Raw genomic sequence first — 22,251 nt, forward strand, 5'->3', positions numbered from 1 at the left:
CGTAATCCATAATTTATGAGCCAATTTTGGTTATTTTGTGTATCCAATCAATTTCTGCATATACAGTGTTTGTTTTTTATTTCTTGGCTATTTCTACTCGCTTGGTGTTGACTTAAGTAATTGACAGAAAAACAAATTAATCTATTTCCACCAAAGAAGGAAATGGAATTAGGGGAACTAGGAAAGCTCCATTTGCTAAACACTACTTGCTACCATCTATAACTTTATAAAAGAGGAAACTTGTGCTCAGGATACTTCTTTGGGATATACCAGCTACCTTCCTGGTTAAGAAAAGGAGTACTTGTGGCACCTTAGAGACTAACAAATTTATTAGAGCATAAGCTTTCGTGAGCAGTTGTCCTCAGTTTCAGTAGATAGATTTGGAAGACCAAAACAACTTCTCATACCTAGAGAATACAAGCTTCCAATTAGCTAAAAATTAAAGGCCAATATTTTCCAATGCAGATGCCTAAAGTTAGACATCTCCATCTGTCTTTAGGCACCTGAATGAATGTTGTCTGACTTTCAGAGGTGCAAGCACCAGCTGTTCTGAAGAGAGAGAATACTGAAGGAAAAGAGATACACTGAAGACCAAGGTAGAATCAGAAAAGTGGTTTGAAGAGAAAGGAGAGATGTCTGTCTGTCTTATTTTTGTAGGCATTTGTGCCATGCTTATTACTAGGGCGGGTGAGCATGGTGTCTGAGATGTAAGAAGAATGGACAGAGAAAAAAATGAAGTGAACATTTTAAAAAGTATTCAACTGAAAAAATGGACTAAATGAACTCAGACACTGAGAAGATGAAGAAAACATGCCAAAATAGAGTACCAAGAAGTGAAATTCCAGGTGTAAACCCACATAAATGGAAGCTGGAGCAAATGTTCAGATAAATCCCTGGGAAGAGAAATCATCTAATATTGCAGAACTCTGTTGTAAAGCCTATTTCCTTCTGGGGCCCCAAGAAAAGGAGTTAGATTTTTTTTCTTAGTCAAAGTACAGTTCTATTCTGAAAAATAATTTTGTAAATTAGCATCATCATCTTACTCCATAAATCTGCTCCCTATTCAGAGACCTATCTGCTTATTTTAGTGGCAAAAATAAGTTTTTATTCCTGCTATCAGTACAGAACACAGATATTGTACAAGAGAGTGAGTTGGATTCTTTTCCAGCATGTGCATCACAACAGAATTGTTAACTGAGTTCTAATTGTAGCGCCAATCCCTTCCAACTGAGTGTTGACAAAGGTGTTTCATAGATGTAATGGAAGACAGATTATGGCTTGCAGAATCTTTAATATTGGTGTTGATGAGCAGGAAAGAAAGAACGCAGCTTGGCTTTCCAATGTCAAATTGTGTTTGAAGGATTGGCAGTTAGAAAAAAAACATATTTTTATTGAAAACTGAACAAATGCAAAATAGAAGTCACTGAAGAGAAATAAATATCACTCTTCCAAGTAGAATAACACTTTAGAATTGTGGGGGGAAATCCATCAGAATGACAACCTGCCTTCATTGACAGGTATATTTTTTGTACACCCAAATAGCAGTCATTATTAGCATTCCAGTCCAAAAAGGCTCCATGTTGCAGGACTACCTTTTTAATTACTTTGGATGTTGGAGATAATAAAATGAAAAATTTCACTCAGCTATGCCCTTTAATAAATGAAAGCATGTTATATGTATTCAAAAAAAGCTAATTGTATAGTTAGGTTCATTCAGGTTACAAGTTTAGGGTAGAAATTCTTATCCCGAAGAAGGTTAGCTATCTTTATAGAGCTAGTTTACCCATTGTAACAGCTCATTAATGTATTTTTTTACTATTGTATAGTTTTTAAGTTTTGTTATCTTGTAATTACCTGCTTCCCCACTATTTTATGTATCTTGCTTGTTTCAGATTCCAGGCAAAGAAGGCTGCTGAGGTAATACAATGAGATACTGTCCTGCATTGGAGTATGAAAGGACAAGATTGACTGCCACCTACATCAGTAATTGTATATGCATTGGTTTCTACAGCTGAATCCAGAATAAATAATTTACAACATTACCTTGGAATAAAGTTGTCTTCAGAAGCAAGCAAGTACCTTAGGTGAACTTGTTTATGTATTATCTCTGGATGAACAGATTGGGTAGAAACCTGAGCTAATGGTGCTTATGTCTGTTGAGCCAGATTTGATCATTGTACATACCTTGTGTCAAGTCAAACTGCACTTGGCACAGGGCCTAAGAAGAGGGAAGGTTTCTCTAAGCTCCTTTTCCACTCCCCTGATCCTGCAGCTGGTTCAGCCTCTGGCATAATTTTGGGAGAGTAGAGATGGCTGTGCTAGCTGTATTGCACCCAGTGATTTCCCTACATGAGAGGAATCCCTAGCGGCCCCATTAGTGCAGATTTCCAGTTGCTTTGCCAAGTAGTCAGATGGAGGACTGAGGGTCTGGCCCATTGTGAGTTATAATAATGTACAACAATAGTACTTTTCACTTACACATCACCTTCTATTCCAGGATCTGAAAGCACTTTACAAGTATTAATGAATTTAGTTTCACAGCACCCCTGTGAGGTAGTGATATAAGTGACTTGCCCAAGGTCATAAGAGAAATATGTGGGAGAGGAATAGAGTAAATCCTGGTCTCTCAAGTATTGCTCCTGTCTCTTAACCATGAGATCTTCCCTCCCCCAAAGTTCAGTTTAGTGGACCCCTTCAAATGTTTGTATTAAGACTTATGTAGGTCAGGTCTCATTTTTCTAGGGCTCCCCTCTGAAAACAGATATTTTGTTGAAGGATGAATAAGTTTATGCGCTTTAGGGGCAAGACTTTCCCCTGCCTATTTGGTTGCATGTACTCCCTTAACAGCAGAGCCAGTGCAGTTTTGCTGCCTATGGAAGCGGATTTGGCGGGGTGCAATGTGGATAGAGAGTGCAACTCCATGTTACATACAGATCAGTCTCTGAGAGCCGCCTGCCTGCAGTGCATAGGGGGCTGATGGAAAAGGGACATAAGTGAGAAGGGGCAGGGTGAGCCAAGGGATCCACATCTGCATGAATCTTCCCATCCTCCTTCCCATGGAGGCTGCTTATAGGGCTGGGGAACCTACTCCAGCATTAGAATAGTCTTCACAGAAGAACTATGAAGCCATGTCTTGACCTGCAAAGAAGATTTGCCTTCCCCTGCACTCTATCCAGGACTCAGCTAGAACGGGCAATGGGCAGGGCATGTGACTTCAAAGAAAGCAAGATTTGGCACCCAGCCTCTGATGCTTGCCCTGAAAAAAACCCATAATGTATTCATACTTTTTTTAAAAAATGCATTTTGGTTCTGTTATAATAAAATGTGTATTTGTGGAATACGAATGCTCCATTATGCTAGGGACCAACAAAAGTGCCACCCAGAAACATCACATTGAGGTAGCAGACAAATATTACATACATCCCCACCCCACCTCACTACAAAAGAAACATGCCGTAGAGGATCATACACAACCATGAATTAGAATGATCAGCCATTTCAGAAAAATGCAGTCCAGACAAGACAAAATGGGCGAGAAAGAAGATTGGAAGGCTTTACCAGTTAGTTGCTTGAGAACTCTGACTTCTGGAGGAACTGTTTAATGAACTTTTTATACAATGCTTTCTGTGACTTGTTCCTTCTAAAGGACGACACCTAGCTGAACATGCAGTCCTTTGAGTTGATTTCTCTCATTTTTCCTTGTCTGAATTATTCATCGAACACCCTGTATTTATTGCAAAGGGCCATAAACAAATGACTTTCCCTTTGTCTCTCTTTACTCATGATTTCTTTATGCAGGTTGAAAATATTTCCATATGATGTTTATTTATTTTGCTTTTCTTTATATCCAATTAGACTGTTTTCGTGATGGCTCAGAGATGAAAATGGCAGTGCCTGTCTTGCATGCAGCTCTGTTCCTGTTCAGTTTCATTTCCCTCAGGGTCACTGATGGGTTATGATATACAGTAATGTCCCCGATGAGGTGTTGTTTCCATTAGCTTTCCCCTTCAGAGGTGGCCAGAGGTCTGAATTCTTATGTATGATTTGTTTTCTTGGCTACCTAGGAAATAATGTTCAGTTTTCAGCCCTCTTCTGAGCAGATGGTGAACTCACTATTTGCAAGAATTGCTTCCTTTCCTTTTAAAGAGGCTGCTGTTACGCCTATTTAAAAAAAAGTACTGTGGTCTGGTAGATGATTTTTCTAATTAGTATTCAGTACTATTTATCCTCCAGAACACAATGCATTTATATGTATTTATACCTCTTATTAAAAAATAAGAAAAAATTAATAAGAAAATAAGAAAGCCATACTGAGTCAGACCAATGGCCCATTTAGCTCAGTATCCTGTCTTCCAACAGTGGCTTGTGCCAAATGCTTCAGAGGTAATTAACAGAACAGGGGAATTTATCTAGTGATCCGTCCCCTGTTGTCCAGCCCCAGCTTCTGGCAGTCAGAGGTTTAGGGATACCTAGAGCATGGGGTTGCATCCCTGACCATCTAGGCTAAAAGCCATTGATGGCCCCTATCCCCCATGAACGTATCTAATTCTTTTTTGAACCCAGAAATATGTCTGGCCCTTTCAACATGCCCTGGCAATGAGTTCCACAGGTTGACTGTGCATTGTGTGAAGAAGTACTTGCTTGTGTTTGTTTTAAACATGCTGCCTATTAATTTCATTGTGTGACTCCTGGTTCTTGTGTGATGTGAAGGGGTAAATAACACGTCCCTGTTCACTTTCTCTACCACTCATGATTTTATAGATCTCTGTTATACCCCCCTTAGTCATCTTTTTTCTAAGCTGAACAGTCCCACTCTTTTACATTTCTCCTCGTATGGAAGCTGTTCCATGCTCCTAATAATTTTTATTGCCCTTCTCTGTACTTTGAACAGATGTTTTCTGAGAACTAACCGCAATGACTCCAAGATCTTTCTTGAGTAGTAACAGCTAATTTAGGCCCCATGATTTTGTATGTACAGTTGGGATTATGTTTTCCAATGTACATTACTTTGCATTTATTGAATTTCATCTGCCATTTTGTTGCCCACTCACTCAGTTTTGTGAGATGTCTCTGTAACTCTTCACAGTCAGCTTCAGACTTAAATTACTCAAGATAGTTTGTATCAGCTGCAAACATTGCCACATCACTGTTTACCCCTTTCTGCAGATCATTTGTGAATATATTGAACAGCACTGGTCCAAGTACAGATCCTTGGGGGGACTCACTATTTAGCTTTCTCCACTGTGAAAACTGACTATTTATTCCTGCCTTTTGTTTTCTATCTTTTAACCAGTTACTGATTCATGAGAGAACCTTCCCTCTTATCCCATGACTGCCTACTTTACTTAAGAATATTTGGTGAGGGACCATTGCAAAGACATTCTGAAAGTCCAAGTATACTGTATCTACTGGATCAATCTGGTCCACATTCCTTAAAGAATTCTAATAGATTGGTGAGGCATGAAAGGTATGTTGACTCTTCCCCAGCATATTGTGTTCATCTATGTGTCTGATAATTCTGTTCTTTATTATAGTTTCAACCAATTTACCTTGTACTGAAGTTATAGTTACCAGCCTATAATTACCATGATCGCCTCTAGAGCCTTTTTTAAAAATCAGTGTTACATTAGCTGTCCACCAGTCATGTGGTACAGAGGCTGATTTAAGTGTTAGGTTACATAACACAGACCTAAAAGTCACAATATTACAACAAAAAAAACCCTTCAAAAACAGACTCCAATGAGAGACTGCTGAATTGGAATTAATTTGCAAACTGGACACCATTAAATTAGGCTTGAATAAAGATTGGGAGTGGATGTGTCATTACACAAAATAAAACTATTTCCCCATGTTTATTTCCCCCCGCCCCCGTTCCTCACACGTTCTTGTCAACTGCTGGAAATGGTCCATCTTGATTATCACTACAAAAGGTTTTTTTTTCTCTCCTGCTGGTAATAGCTCACCTTAACTGATCACTCTTGTTATAGCATGTATGGTCACACCCTTGTTTCATGTCTCTGTGTATATAAAATCTTCCTACTGTATTTTCCACTGCATGCATCCGATGAAGTGGGCTGTAGCCCACGAAAGCTTATGCTTAAATAAATTTGTTAGTCTCTAAGGTGCCACAAGTACTCCTGATCTTTTTGTGGATTCAGACTAACATGGCTACTACTCTGAAACATAACACAGTTAGTAGTTCTGCAATTTCATATTTGAGTTTCTTCAGAACTCTTGGGTGAATACCATCTGGTCCTGGTGAGTTATTACTATTTAATTTATCAGTTTGTTCCAAAATATCCTCTATTAATACTTCAATCTGTGACAGTTGTTCAGATTTGTCACTTAAAAGATTGGCTCAGGTGTGGGACTGTCCCTCACATTCTTTGCAGTGAAGACCAATACAAAGTCATTTTTGGCCTGCCTAATTACACGTTTATACAGTACTTGACTTGCTAGAGTTTATACTCCTTTCTAGTTTCTTCACTAAGATTTGACTTCTAATTTTTAAAAGATGTCTTTTTGTCTCTAACCACCTTTTTTACTCTGTTGTTTAGCCATGAAGGCATTTTTTTTGGTCCACCCACTGTTTTTTTATTTGGGATAACCCATAGTTTGAGCCTCTATTATCATGTGTTTAAAATGTTTCCATGCAGCTTGTAGGCATTTCACTCTTGTGACTGTTCCTTTTAATTTCCATTTAACTCTCCTCCTCATTTTTGTGTAGTTCCCCTTTTTGAAGTTAAATGCTACTGTGGTGGGTTTCTTTGGTATTCCCCCTCCCTCCCATAAGGATGTTAAATTTAATTACATTATGGTCGCGATTACAGAGTGGTTCAGCTATATTCACCTCTTGGACAAGATCATGTGCGCCACTTAGAACTAAATCAAGAATTACCCCCTATGGATTCCAGGACTAGTTGCTCCAAGAATCAATAATTAATGGTGTCTAGAAATTTTATCTCTGCATTGCGTTCTGAGGTGGCATGTGCCCCATCAATATGGATATAGTTGAAATTCCCCATTATTATTGGGTTTTCTGGTTTTGTAGCCTCTCTAATCCCTCAGAGCATTTCACAGTTACCATCACCATCCTGATCAGGTGAGGTACTGTTCACACATATAATAATACATTAATAGAACTAATTAGCATTTTTCATCATAGAGCTCAAAGCCCTTTCTAAAGGTAGGTAAATATTATTAACTCCACTTCACTAGAGCCCAACAGGCCCAGAATAAATTATTTTTGCTGACTGAAGCATATCTTAAAATCAAGAATGGATGTAATTATATTTTCCCAGTGCCATTTCAGTTTTGGCAATGGTCGATGGGGGCAGGTAACCAGGTGCTGCAGGTTCATCTAGTTAATTTTTCTTCTCTGGAAAAATGTCATGTAAACGTTTTGCTTAGACTGCTCTTTTCCTGGTTATGGAGCTATTTATTTTAAATGATCACTTAGGCTTATTCACCAAGTAAATATTCCCATATTTGTGCTTCTAACACTTCAGGCTAATGCACCTCTCTTTTTGCAGGTTTTTCATATTGGACTAAACGCTGGTTGTGTAAAACATTTCCAAATGGATACTAACACTGACTACAATGTTTTCTTCTGCTCACTCAGCTGATTGCATTATGTTCCAATTCCATTTGAGATAGACTTTAAATTCAGACATGCCGTGCACTTCATTGTCTTATTGCACCTTAACTTACAATAGTGGTTAGAGTTAATGCACCTTTAGGTTGATGACCACCTTTAATGACCACCTTTAGGTTGGCTCTTCACACCACTTGAAAAGCCCATGGTGGGGCTGTGCAGTGGAAACTGCAGGCAAAGCTCTGTACCCTTCAGCCATGGATCCTGAACAGGCTATTGTGTAAGTGGACTGGTGACAAGCCAGGGGTAGTGTGACAGGAGCCAGGGTCTTTAGGATCCAGTGGCCCAGAAACTCTATGGAGGGATTGTGGAGAAGCAGTGACTGCTATTGCAGTCTATGGAAAAGTGGCTGCAGAGGGCCTAAAACTCATACTCCCAACCTGTGAACAGGCCACAGGGCTGAGATGAACTTTCACTCACCGAGTATATTTCTTTCATGCTCTTTGTTCTGCTGCTGTGAGTTAGTTAGCCTTTTCATAGGTTCACTGTAGGAAAATGAAGCCTAGGCCTCTTGAGTAAAGAATTGTTTGTGGACATTAATCATATAATCATAGAATATCAGGGTTGGAAGGGACCTCGGGAAGTCATCTAGTCCAACCCCCTGCTCAAAGCCGGACCAATCCCCAACTAAATCATCCCAGCCAGGGCTTTGTCAAGCCTGACCTTAAAAACCTTTAAGGAAGGAGATTTCACCACCTCCCTAGGTAACCCATTCCAGTGCTTTATCACCCTCCTCGTGGAAAAGTTTTCCCTAATATCCAACCCTAAACCTCCCCCACTGCAACTTGAGACCATTACTCCTTGTTCTGTCATCTGCTACCACTGAGAACCGTCTAGATCCATCCTCGTTGGAACCCCCTTTCAGGTAGTTGAAAGCAGCTATCAAATCCCCCCTCATTCTTCTCTTCTGTAGACTAAATAATCACAGTTTCTTCAGCCTCTCCTCATAAATCATGTGCTCCAGCCCCCTAATAATTTGTGTTGCCCTCCGCTGGACTCTTTCCAATTTTTCCACATCCTTCTTGTAGTGTGGGGCCTAAAACTGGACACAGATGAGGCCTCACCAGTCCTGAATAGAGGGGAATGATCACGTCCCTCAGTCTGCTGGCAATGCTCCTATTTACACAGCCCAAAATGCCATTAGCCTTCTTGACAACAAGGGCACACTGTTGATGCATATCCAGCTTTTCGTCCACGGTAACCCCTACATCCTTTTCTGCAGAACTGCTGCCTGGCCATTCAGTCTCTAGTCTGTAGCAGTGCATGGGATTCTTCTGTCCTAAGTGCAGGACTGTGCACTTGTCCTTGTTGAACCTCATCAGATTTCTTTTGGCCCAATCCTCTAATTTGTCTAGGTCCCTCTGTATCCTATCCCTACCCTTCAGCATATCTACCACTCCTCCCAGTTTAGTGTCATCTGCAAACTTGCTGAGGGTGCAATCCACGCCATCCTCTAGATCATTAATGAAGATATTGAACAAACCTGGCCCCAGAACCGATGCTTATTGGCACTCTGCTTGATACCGGCTGCCAACTAGACATGGAGCCATTGATCACTACCCATTGAGCCCGATGATCTAGCCAGCTTTCTATCCACCTTATCGTCCATTCATCCAGCCCATACTTCTTTAACTTGCTGGCAAGAATACTGTGGGAGACCGTATCAAAACCTTTGCTAAAGTCAACGAATAACACGTCCACGGCTTTCCTTTCATCCACAGAGCCAGTTATCTCATCATAGAAGGCAACTAGATTAGTCAGGCATGACTTGTCCTTGGTGAATCCATGCTGACTGTTCCTGATCACTTTCCTCTCCTCTAAGTGCTTCAGAATTGATTCCTTGAGGACCTGCTCCATGATTTTCGCAGGGACTGAGATGAGGCTGACTGGCCTCTAGTTCCCAGGATCCTCCTTCTTCCCTTTTTTAAAGATGGGCACTACATTAGCCTTTTTCCAGTCATCTGGGACCTCTCCCGATCACCATGAGTTTTCAAAGATAATTGCCAATGGCTCTGCAATCACATCCGCCAACTCCTTTAGCACTCTCAGATGCAGTGCATCCGGCCCCATGGACTTGAGCTCTTCCAGCTTTTCTAAATAGTCCTGAACCACTTCTTTCTTCACAGAGGGCTAGTCACCTCCTCCCCATACTGTGCTGCCCAGTGCAGTAGTCTGGTAGCTGACCTTGTTCGAGGTAGGAGGGAATTTTCCACAAACCTTTTTGACAGAAAAAAAGTAGTTTTGCTGTTTTTAAAAATTTTCTGTCAGGAAAACCAAAACTAAATATTTTGTTTTGAGTTGGGTGGGTTGACTTAAATCAAAACATTTTGGTTTGTAGAACTGAATTGAAATGTATTGACTCATGTTAATTTGATATTAATTTCTGTTTGCTTGAGCTGAAGAAGAACATCATGGGAGTTGTAATTCGGATGTCAGTTCTTTTCTGTGGGCTAGGCTCCCTGGCCAGACTACATCTCCCATGATTAGGGTTGCCAACTTTCTAATCACACAAAACTGAACACCCTTGCCCTGCCCCCATCCCTGCCCCTTCCCCAAGGCCCCACCCCTGCCCCGCCCCTTCTTCAAGGCCCCACCCCCCACTCACTCCATCCCCCCTCCCTCCATCGCTTGCTCTCTCCCACCCTCACTCACTTTCACTCGGCTGGGGCAAGGGGTTGAGGTGTGTTGGGGAGTGAGGGCTCCAGCTGGGGCTGCGGTCTCTGGGGTGGGGCCAGAAATGAGGGATTCAGGGTGTGGGAGGGGACTCCGAACTGGGGCAGGGGGTTAGGGTGCAGCAGGGGGCTCAGGGCTGGGGTTGGGGTATGGGAGGGGGTGCGGGGTCTGGGTTCCAGGAGGGAGTTTGCATGCAGGAGGGGGCTCAGGGTTGGGGTTGGAGTGCAGGAGGGGGTGCAGGCTCCAGGAGGGAGTTTGGATGTGAGGGGGCTCAGGGCTGGAGCGGGGAGTTAGGATGCAGGAGGGGGTGCAGGGTGTGGAGTCTGGGCTAGGAAGGGGGCTCAGGGCTGGGACAGGGGGTTGGGGTGTGGGTCTGTGAAGGAGTTAGGGTATGGGAGGGGGTTCTGACCTGGGGTTGGGGGTTGGGGTGCGGGAGGGGATTTGGGGTGTGGTCTTCAGCCAGGTGGTGCTTACATCAGGAGGCTCCTGGTCGGTGATGCAGTAGGGCTAAGGCAGGCTCCCTGACTACCCTGGCTCTCTGTGGCCTCAGAAGCGGCTGGCATGTCCAGCCCAGCTCCTAGGCACAAGGGCAGCCAGGCAACTCCACAACTGCAGGCACCACCCCCACAGGTCCCATTGGCTATGGTTCCTGGCCAAGAGGAGCTTTAGAGCCAGCTCTTGGGCGCAGGGGCAGAGCGCAGCGCTTCCTTGATTGCCTCTGTTCCTAGAAGCTGCAGGGACACGCCAGCCACTTCTGGGAGTCGTGCGGAGCCAGGGCAGGCAGGGAACCTGCCTTAGCCCTGCTGCACCACCAACTGGACTTATAACAGCCCAGGCAGTGGTGCTGACCGGAGGTGCCACGGTTCCTTTTCAACTAGGCATTCCGGTCGAAAACCAGATGTCTGGCAACTCTACCCAGGATTACTGTGGTCTCATCTCTGGATGAACTGACTTGGAATGTCATGGGAGTCAAATGACCATACTGCATCATTGGAGACATAGTCCAGCTAGGGACCCCAGCTCATAGAGGATAATGGGGGCATGAGGCATTTGAACTACAACTCCCATGAGGCATCACAGCAGCTCAGGGAGACACAGATTAATTTCAAACCAACCCAAAGTGAAATGTTTCAATGTAGTTCAACAAAATGAAATACAATATTTCAATGTGGGAATATAAAAACATTTTGTTTCAAGTGGACTAGATTAAATTAAATGTTTCAAATGCAAATTCTTCTGAATTTTCCATCCCATGAAAAAATTGATACTTCAGATTTTTGGCCTGATTTGAGACTTAAACCAATTTCAAAATATTGGAATTTTCTGCAGGTTAGAAATTTCAATTTTCAACCATCTCTAGTTGTAATTAACAACCCAGTTGTTAGAGTACTTAGAATTTTCCTTCCAAAAGACAGAGAGTTGAGAAAAGCAGTTGGTCTGGGATGTGAACCTTCTAGCATGATCCAGCACCCTGACATAAATTGCTTAAATTGTGATCTCTTGACACATCTGAACTTCCTTTGCAACTATGTAATCAATTAGCTCCCCGACCTCTAATATTGCCTGTTGGTTGGGGAGGGGTCCTAAATTGTGAGGCCCTTTTCTGTACCCTAACAACTTCCTATGCCCAGAGGCCAGTGTGGTTTCACTCCCCATTTCCACGAGATGAAGCAGATGGTGTACAGTTTGGAAAGAGGTGTCTGGGGAGCCACCTGGAATCAGATTATTTTCTGTACAAAGATTTTATGTGGATGTACAGAATAGCCATGAGTGAGACCAAGAGATGCTACCAGTCTTTTGACATAGACACCATGAGCAGTTGTCCAGATGAACACTTTTGGGGATAGCAGATTCTGATTAATACATATTGTTTCATTGTATTAGCAGTTCATTCAGCTGATCATTATGGTGAGTTTGTTATGCTCTTTATGGATATAGCAGAACTGGTCGGAGTTGGTCTCACCATGCCTTGTGTTTTTCAGAGCCCTGGGCTTCTGGGGGATTGTGTTCCCATATTTGGGGCTGTCTTGGTTTCTGAGGAGGGTGTTCACTGTCTTCTGGGTCCACCTGTGGTCATGTCCCTTCACCATCTTGGTTACATAAACCAAATAATGTGGCTGTTGTGTCATTACTGACAAGCTATGTCAAAAGGACAAATTCTGCTTCTTCTACGTGGGTAGTAGCCTTTGCTTTCTTTAGGGACCTTCTCCTTGAGCATTATCCTGATGGTGTCTGTGGCCACACATTGCACAATATTAAGAGATTATATCATGGCATTTCGGGTCCAGGCTGGAAGGTTATCATGACTTTGTAGTGTTGCACATATGGCATGGAACTTGCTTTCCTTTGACAGATGCCTCATTTCAGCTCTTCCATCTTAAAATTAAGCAAATCCATAAAACTTGTTTCCCCTTCAAAGTGTTTTTTTAACCACTGCCAGCTCCGTGTTGTTATTGCTCTCTCCCATCATTTTTTTTTACTTTTGCTGCATGTTTTATTTTATTACATTTTAAAATATGCTGTTCAACATACCCAGCCCGACAGTAGGGAAAGTGGATGCTTTAATTGTTATGGATTCTCATGGGACACCAACATCCTGCATATCCATAAGAGATGTATTCAGTATCTTTTTATTTTACAAACTTTGGGCATTATTGTACTGTCACTTTTTAAGCAGAACACTCCATTGGTATCTTGCATGATACAGCCCCATATACTCACAATTTACTGCCATAAAACATACATTAATGTAAGTTTTATAATGACATTATAAAACCCCTTTGTTTCTTGTTTTCAGGTCAAAAGGTCCCAAGGAGCATAGGTGAGGGGTTTTTAGCCTTGTTTTCCAACACAGCAAATGTTTTCCACCAAGTTTCACAATAGGCATTATTCCTTTAGCCTACTATAAAAGTCTTTCTTAGTCCACCAACACTGCTTTAAATCTCTTTTTAGAACAATCTTCCAAATGAATAGAAGGTAAACCTCTTCACTTGCAAATTCCACTCTCTTTGTGTGCATGCATAACTTCCACTGATATCACTGAGAGTTGCATACACATAAGAGGAGACTAGAGCCCCAGTGATTGTCACCATAGCAATTGGCAACACACAACAACATTTCTTCCTTCTTTCTTTAAATTTGAATGTGACTCATAGATGTTAGGATTTTAATATCCACTATTGCCTTCTTTAGTTGTATTCATTATTTTCTGCAGCAATTTAATTGTCAGCTAAGCCTATATGCCCCCAAGTCATGCTGCAGAGGGGGAGAAAAATACCAGGAATTCTGTAAAAAGCAGTAGGATGGCTGTGAGGAGGGAAACACAGCTATATGTCATGTTCACTCCTGTGCCACCCATCTACCACTCCTCATGCCACATAGCTGATGACCCATATAGGAAAGAGAGTCAGGGAGCAGGGGACCAAGATGGGAATAGACTATTTAATAGGTCAGATTCTCCAGTCTGCTAAGGCTGCTTTGCATAAGCAGTGCAAAGTGTCCTTAAAACAAGGGGAGGTGGCCAGAAGGGACTTTCCCTGGTTCTGGGAACTCTGCTGGAGAAAGCAGTGCTGCCTCTCGCTCAAGCCACCCCTCTCCCCCAGAGTAAGGAGAGGTATGAGGGCATTCCACAGGCAGAATGGATGGAGAATGGAGAATGGAGGGTGGAGAATGGAGTGGGCTTGGCAGAGCAAGGTTCCACCACATCCAATCCTCTGCTGGTGTAAGCTCCCTGTATCATAAATTTGAGCTGTTTCTTTACAGTTCTATCTTGACCTGGAGGCAGTTGCCTCCAGATGAGGGAGCTACAATCTGTGGCCACACATCTTCACTCCATTTGAGCTCTGCTAGGGCAGAATGGAGAATCGAGCCCTAAATGTGATGTTCTCCATCCTACACAGCTTAAAATGATCAGTTAGTGCAGATTCTAGCAACATTAATTACTCCTCCGTACTCTGCAATTCCCATGGAAGGAGTGCAGCCCATAGCTTGGTAGACAGGTCTAGGAACCAGCTATACCTGGAGATGGAAGAGACCTAGAAGACTTGGGGAAGGAATAGCCCTCTGCATGCTTGGCCAGGGATCCAGGAATTTGGTAACAGAGGGTTTTGTAATAGAACCATGGGGTGAAATCCTGGACCCATTAAAGGCAATAGGAGTTTTGTCATTGACTTCAGTGGAGCCAAGATTTCTCCTCATGTCTTTAGTACTTTCCCTGACCCTGCTTTCTGATTTGCCTGCATCCCAAGGAACAAAAAGGAAAATGTGCCCCAACAGCTGTCCTCTGAAATCCATGTGAATTGATTAATTTGTTTCCTTCCACTCATTTTCATGCGAGAGAGGCACATAGAGGCACAACACACATTTGGATGTACTTTAAATGTATTTACTATTGCTTGTCTCATTCAAGATTCACTTTTGATGGTTACCTATTCTTAAAATTATTTTTCCCTCTACTTATATCAGATTCCTCGCTTTTATTCTTCATGTCACACCTTTCACATTTTTCTTCAGTAAACTGCATGTTTTCCTTAGATGAAATTGTAGCATAAATTAGTGTTGGATGGCTTGATTCTGAGCTCCCACAAGTACTTTACTTTACTTTACAAGTACTTTACTAGTCTGTAACTCCACTGGCTTCAACAGTTATTCCTGATTTTCACTAGTGTGCCTGAGAGCAGAACGAGGGCCAGAATATTTCTAATTACAGTACAATTTAATTTTGCTATTGTTTAAAAGCGTTTTGGCACAGTTTGGAAAATGCATAGCAAAATAACAATTTTAACTAGATTCTTTTCTTTTTACTGCAGCCTACTACCAGGCTAGTGATCTACTAACTTTTTGGATTTCTCCTCTTCAGTTGGTCATCTGGTCCTTGCAATTTTTGTCTCCATTATTTTTGGCTAAGAAGTTCCTCTGTGATTCCATTACATTGGACAGGGTCCAATTCTTTCAAATCCCTGGATTTGGTAGCTCTGCTGGTTCTGCTGGCCCTGCCTAATTTTTTTATATGCTTATAGATCAGTACATGGATCTGTCCATGATCAAGAGAAACCAAATTTAAACTCTGTTGTTTCCAAATAGTCAAGGTAATGTTGTGAGCTAGGGACTCTGAATGAAACACGGAGACACAAGAAGACTCAGAATTAAAGCTGGAAGTTCATTCTTTACTCACTGCCATGTGCAGCTTGGATATTGAAGGGTTATGATAAACATCTACAGATACTGAAGGGTTGAAAGATGGGATAGAAAGAAAGCATCTGTAACTAAAAGTAACAGGATGACAAAATGTCAGATTAAGAATAACAGGATGAAATTTCAAAAAAAGAAAACATAGTCTTAATGTTCAGAAATGTTGTGCAATAATCTCCCAAGGGAAGAGATCAAAGGCCCATCAAGACTGGACAAGGCACTATAAAATACATCATAGAGAACACTCCTATGCTGGCAGGATGATTAAATAGATGACCCAATAGATCTTCTTCAAAGTCCTTTGAAAAATCATTTTCATGCCCACCTCATTCCATTGTCCCATTGTAACACTGTGGCATGACATCAGAGTTTATCCTGATCTTCAAAAATGGCAACATTTTTGCTTAACCAGGATATACATGTTTATTTCTTTTAATCTTTCATCATAAATCCATTCATCCAGCTCCCTGATCATTTGTGTTTCTCTTCTCTGAACTCCCTTTAATCTGTCTACATCTTTCAGGTACTGAGGTACCCAGAAATAAACACACTATTCCAGGTGTGGTCAGGGGTGCAGGAATAATTTGTATAGTGGGGAAGCTGAGAGCCATTGAACTAAACTGTAAATCCTGTACAGGAACTCCTCACTTAACGTTGTAGTTATGATCCTGAAAAATGTGACTTTAAGCAAAACGATGTTAAGCGAATCCAATTTCCCCATAAGAATTAATGTAAATGAGGGGGTTAGGTTCCAGGGAAATTTTTTTCACCAGACAAAAGACTATATACATACATACATATATATATATAGACACACACACACAGTATAAGTGTTAAACAAACTATTTAATACTGGTACACAGTGATGATGATTGTGAAGCTTGATTGAGGTGGAGGAGTCAGAGGGTGGGATATTTCCCAGGGAATGCCTTACTGCTAAATGATGAACTAGCAATTGGCTGAGCCCTCAAAGGTTAACTCTCACACTCTACAAGGCAGCAGGAAAGGAGGGAAGGCAGACAGAAACACACACCTTGTGTGTGTGTGAGAGAGAGAGATGTGCATTTCCCTTTTAAGTACACTGCCTTGTTAATTAGATCAGAAAGCTGAGCCGCAGCTGCTGCCAGGGCTGCCAAAGGACATTAGAAGGAAGCATTGCACAACTTTAAATGAGCATGTTCCCTAGTTGATCAGCAACAAAACAACATTAAGTGAGGAGTTCCTGTATATAATGGAAACCACTTCTAGTCAGGGGGTGCTGCAGCACCCCTGCACCTGTCATTCTAGCACCTATGGGTGTGGTCTCACCCAGCTTAGAAAGACCCAAATCCTGCTCTAATTGACATTATTAGCAGACTCCCATTGGCTTTAATAGTTGCAGGGTTAGGCCTCTAGAGAGGATGTGTCATCTCCCTGCCCCGTGACATGACATCAATATATGTTCAGTAAGGTTGGCCTTACTTGCTGCAGTGTCACACTGAAGATGTATCTCTATTTTGCTGTTCACTGTTACCCCTAAGTCTCTTTTAGCATTACTGCTTAATGGGGTTTTCCTTCCAATTGATTATTTCTGTGTTGAATTTCCCCCAACCCAGATTTCCCAGCTTGCATTTTCTCCAGATGAATCTCATTTTGTTATTTTCTACCTATAGTTTCAGACTCCCTTTGTATTATTGCCCCTAGCTCCCGTTGTATTATAACCATGGCCTCAGTAAGGTTTGCAAGATCTCCCAGTTTGGTATCCTCTGCAAATTTCATTCATGTCTTATTAACCTCTTTTTCCTAAAAGATATTAAATAAAACCAGAGCCAACACCGATCCAATTTATTACATGACTGATTATCATTACCCTTTGCAGTCCATCAGCCAATTTACAATCGATATTATAGTGCTTATACCCAAGTTAATTTGAATTAGTATTGCAAGTAGGCATCATCATTTTATAATGTATCTAATGTTTCTGGGTTTGTCTATACTTGAAAGTTAATCTGGATTAACAGAGGGTGTGAATTTAAAGTGCAATAGCTATTCCTGAATAATACCATTTATTATTCTGGAATAAAAATGCCTTGTTAAATGGATTAAACTAAACAAGAATAAGGCATTTTTATTACAGCAGAAGCATGTCCACACATGGAGTTATTCAGGAATAGTTGGTCAGGAATAACTTCGTGTATAGGCAAAGCTCTAAGTAGAATCCAACTGTCTTAAATCTATGGCATTCCTTTCAGCTATTAATTTATTTTGGCACTATTGTTCTTTACCAATCCATGCTGTTTTTCACTCAGGGCCTGTTATTCTCTATAGGCCAAATGCAACAGTGTTTAAGTAGGTGCAATTCTATTAAATCTATAAAGTTCCACCCACTTGCACCAGTGATGACTTTGGCCCCATATAATGATAACCAATTTCTCTATGTATTTAATATTATTCGGGATTGAGATTTAATTTATCAGTCAGTTTTCCTGTTTTGAAGATTGGTTCTGCATTTGTTTTTTCCCCCAGTCATCTAATATTTCACTAGTTCCCTGTGACTATTCAGCTAAGTCACGTGCTAGATCACTCCTCTCTCTCTCCCCCCCGCTTCCCCCAAAGGAACCGAAAACTTCTCACTGAGCTTTCAGGAAATCATTCTTGCCAATGGGAGGAGTTCTTTTGTGGAAAGGTGCAGAGCAGACAGTGGGTGAGGCTTCTCAGTCTTGTGGATCCTGGAGTTTACAGGGACAGGCTCCAAGATTCAGGAGGGCAGGAGCCATGAGGCTGCATAGATAGCCATCTTTGCAGCCATACTGGCCCCTCTGTTCAGCTGAAGCCATGGTGCCACTGGCTGAGACCCTCAGCACCTTTTCTTAGCAAATAGGTACCACAGTGATTGAAGTTGTCGTGTGTGTGTATATATATGTATGTGTGTGTATAAATAAAAACATTTAGGTGGGATTTTCAAAGCTGCCTAGAAGATTTAGACATCCAATTTCCATTCATTTTAATGAGATCATTTACAGATTTCATTTTATGTGTTATTAGTCTCCTTTTCATGAGCATACTAACCGTGTTAAATAAGAATTAATTCCCTTAGGCAGCTTCGAAAAACTCAGCCTTAATAACCAGCCATCCTCAAGTTCTGTTCACTTGGTTCCCTGTAGAGTGACAAAAGCAAGACCCCAGAGCAGGACCAGGCCATAAAAGTTCCATATCTCATCCATTGAAAAATCACCATTTGTTGCATCAGTTACAAATGTGTCATCATTCATGGACTGTATTAAGCATTTACATTCTGATGTCTCATTTTTGTAACAATGACTCAAATAGCACAGAATAAGACCATTCTTGCAAGTTTTTGTTCGTTATCCTTGAAACCTAGCACTAGCGTGACCAGATAACGAGTGTGAAAAATTGGGGCAGGAGGTGGGGGAGGAGGGTAATAGGCACCTATATAGCACAAAGCCCCAAATATTGAGACTGTCCATATAAAATCAGGACAGTTGGTCACCCTACCTAGCACTAGTGGTGTTAGTAACGAGCATGATATGTATTTATTCTATTTCAAGGTCAAGATTTCCTGACAGAACAGAGAGGCACAAATAACCTCTATTTGATATGGTTAGGTAGTCAAGCAGCAGGTCTATAATAAACAATCTTAAAAGGCAATTTAAGGCTGATGCTTAAGTCCGGAGCAATTTGTTTCTGAGTCCCTTGGTGAAAACATAAATAATTATCGAGCTTATCTTTTTTCTTCAGCTTAGTGTGTTTTATTAGCATTTCACCATCATGTAGGCAGCCCTGAAACCAAAAATATGTAACCAGAAGGTTGCACATTTCATTGCCTCTGTCAGCCAAACTCATCACACACACTAGGGGCTGCTTGCATCCATCCATTTCCTCCTATAAGCTCCCTCTGTGCCCACTTCCCTCTATTTCAGGGACTCCCTGCAATGCCCCCTCATGCCAAGGGCTCTGTGAGGGCTCCTCACCTCCTTCCCCCATATCAGGGTACCCCATTCTCCCACCAATGCCAGGGGTTCTGTGTGATCCCCATTCTCCACTTCCCCCATACTAATGTACCTCATTCTACCTCCCTGCCAAAATTTCTATGTGCACCCCATTATCACTCCCCATACCAGGGTCTGCCATTCTCTTCCTCCATGCCAGGGGCTCTGTATGCCCCCATTTCTCCCTTCCCCCCATTCCAAGGTCTGTGTTGTGACCTACATACTTCCCTCTACCCCATGTAAGGACCTGTGTCCCCCTTTCTCCCCTCCCCCATACCAGTGTGTCTCATTCTCTCCCCATGCCAGAAACTCAGTGTGCTCCCTATTCCCCGCACCTACATACCAGAGTCCTCCTATCTCCCCCCCCCACTGCCAGTGGCTCTGTGCATCCTCATTCCCCTTTTCACCTCGGACCTAACCATTTCACTCTTCCCCTGCACATTATTATTTATTTTGGTTCTGTTTGGAAGAGAAATCATTCAGGTCAACATTTTAAACTCAGCTGAGAGGACAGGCAGAGCTGAGCGTGGGGTGTTGCTATACAGGAATGGCTGCCATCAAGCTGGTGTCATAAATATAAAGGGAAGGGTTACCACCTTTCTGTATACAGTGCTATAAAATCCCTCCTGGCCTGAGGCAAAACCCTTTCACCTGTAAAGTGTTAAGAAGCTAAGATAACCTTGCTGCACCTGACCCAAAATGACCAACGAGGGGACAAGATACTTTCAAATCTGGACGGGGGGAACAAAGGATTTGGGTTGTCTGTGTAATACTTTTGCTGGGAACAGATCAGGAATGCAGCCTTACAACTCCTGTAAAGTTAGTAAGTAATCTAGCTAGAAAATGTGTTAGATTTTCTTTTGTTTAAGGGCTTGTAAAATAAGCTGTGCTGGAGGGAATGTATATTCCTGTTTTTGTGTCTTTTTGTAATTTAAGATTTTGCCAAAAGAAATTCTCTATGTTTTGAATCTGATTACCCTGTAAAGTATTTACCATCCTGATTTTACAGAGGTGATTCTTTTACCTTTTCTTTAATTAAAATTCTTCTTTTAAGAACCTGATTGATTTTTCCTTGTTCTTAAGATCCAAGGGTTTGGGTCTGTGTTCACCTGTACCAATTGGTGAGAATTATTATCAAGCCTTCCCCAGGAAAGGGGGTTTAGGGCTTGGGGGGATATTTTGGGGGAAGATGTCTCCAAGTAGTCTCTTTCCCTGTTCTTTGTTTAAAACGCTTGGTGGTGGCAGCATACTGTTCAAGGACAAGGCAAAGTTTGAACCTTGGGGAAGTTTTTAACCTAAGCTGGTAAGAATAAGCTTAGGGGGTCTTTCATGCAGGTCCCCACATCTGTACCCTAGAGTTCAGAGTGGGGAAGGAACCATGACAGCTGGTCTTCGATCTATAGATAATTGCAGCCTTGAATAAATCTGAGGGGCCTGCTAACCTGATTCAAGGGGGAGTATGTGCCCCCCATTTCCCCTTTAAAGCATTCTTATATCCCCCAGAATCAACAGGGTTCTGCCCATTGGTGCCTAGGATATTCCCTGAAATTTTGGAATTAATCAGTCAAAAGATATTGCATAACACCCAAACAGAGAAGTGCCATCAAGCTGAAGGTAGGCCATCACTTTGCTCAGCCAAAACTCTCCAAGAAAATGTTGAATTAAATATTACTTCTTGAAAGACAGCAGTACCCAGAAATCATTTACATTTACTCTGACTGAAATCTGAAACATTTTTGTTTGTGGTGTAGTACTGAGACACTTAAAAAGTATCACTTAATTATTTTGACCTCATTTGGAAGCTAGTTTGAGATTTGTTTTGTAAGTACAGGTGTTAGGGGTAACCGCCTGACCTCTTGCTTGTCCTTTGTGTAGTTGTGGTCATATGGAGTTGGGTTTTCGAAACAAACAACACTCCTCACATGCCCTTTTATTCCCTTTCCCCTTTTTTTGGTTTGCTGCTTTGCTTGGTGCCTTTACTTTCAGGATATTTGGGCATTCACAAACAAGGCAAGATGCTATGTATTGGACTGAGCTGACACTGATCTATCCTTTTGATACGTCTTATGTACTCCTGCTGTCACATGCAGTCAGCAAGTTCATGTGAGATCACGACAAAATGAAAGTTATTTTTTAAAAAGCACTAAATTCATTTACCTCGTTGAAGGCTATATTATGGCTCTGATAACCAGTGAGCTTCAGGTGAAAGAGACAGGCCAGGCAGTTATGAGCAGTTATAGTGCCCATAAAGTGGTTGAAGGAGCCATTCTGCTAGCTTAAGGTTGCTGGGAGAAGCAAACTTAGCAGTGTAACTTGCTACAAGTTCCTGTACAAACAAATATGATGTTTTTTCCCTCTGGCACTCCTCCTGGGTGTGGGAGGCTTCTAGAGTAGAAATGTATAAATGTTTCATCTGCTGGTATGATGATGACGTGGATGTAGGAGAGATGGGAGCATTGGCAGAATATGCGACATCTTGTGCCCATTTGTTAATTCTGTTCCAGAATGTGAGTGAGGACTTTACTCCTCCTTCTGAGAGGATCAGCAAAGTGAACCTCACCGTGTGGTACCTCATCTTTCCTTGTTACTGGGATGTCCCAATAAGCAGTACATTGCCTCCACCTCACTGAATTGGCCTGGGCAGGATGTGGCGCTCAGTGTGCATGTGAGAGAGAATATGTGTAGAGGGTACAGGAGGAAAAGTAGGTAGCAGAGTGAATTTGAAGGGGAGAAAGGGGGCACAGA

General features: G+C 41.9%; 1 long non-coding RNA gene across 1 annotated transcript in view; it reads left to right on the top strand.

Annotated features, from left to right (window-relative positions):
• LOC119856718 overlaps positions 1-22,251 on the top strand; it is a 42,245-nt gene that overhangs the window by 11,145 nt on the left and 8,849 nt on the right. Inside the window, exons 3-4 of the long non-coding RNA XR_005293417.2 lie at positions 1,893-2,084; positions 5,294-5,467. This is a non-coding gene — a long non-coding RNA (uncharacterized LOC119856718). The remainder of the gene's footprint in view (positions 1-1,892; positions 2,085-5,293; positions 5,468-22,251) is intronic.

This window comes from Dermochelys coriacea, chromosome 6 (assembly GCF_009764565.3).
Source record: "Dermochelys coriacea isolate rDerCor1 chromosome 6, rDerCor1.pri.v4, whole genome shotgun sequence".
Classification (NCBI taxonomy): domain Eukaryota; kingdom Metazoa; phylum Chordata; order Testudines; family Dermochelyidae; genus Dermochelys; species Dermochelys coriacea.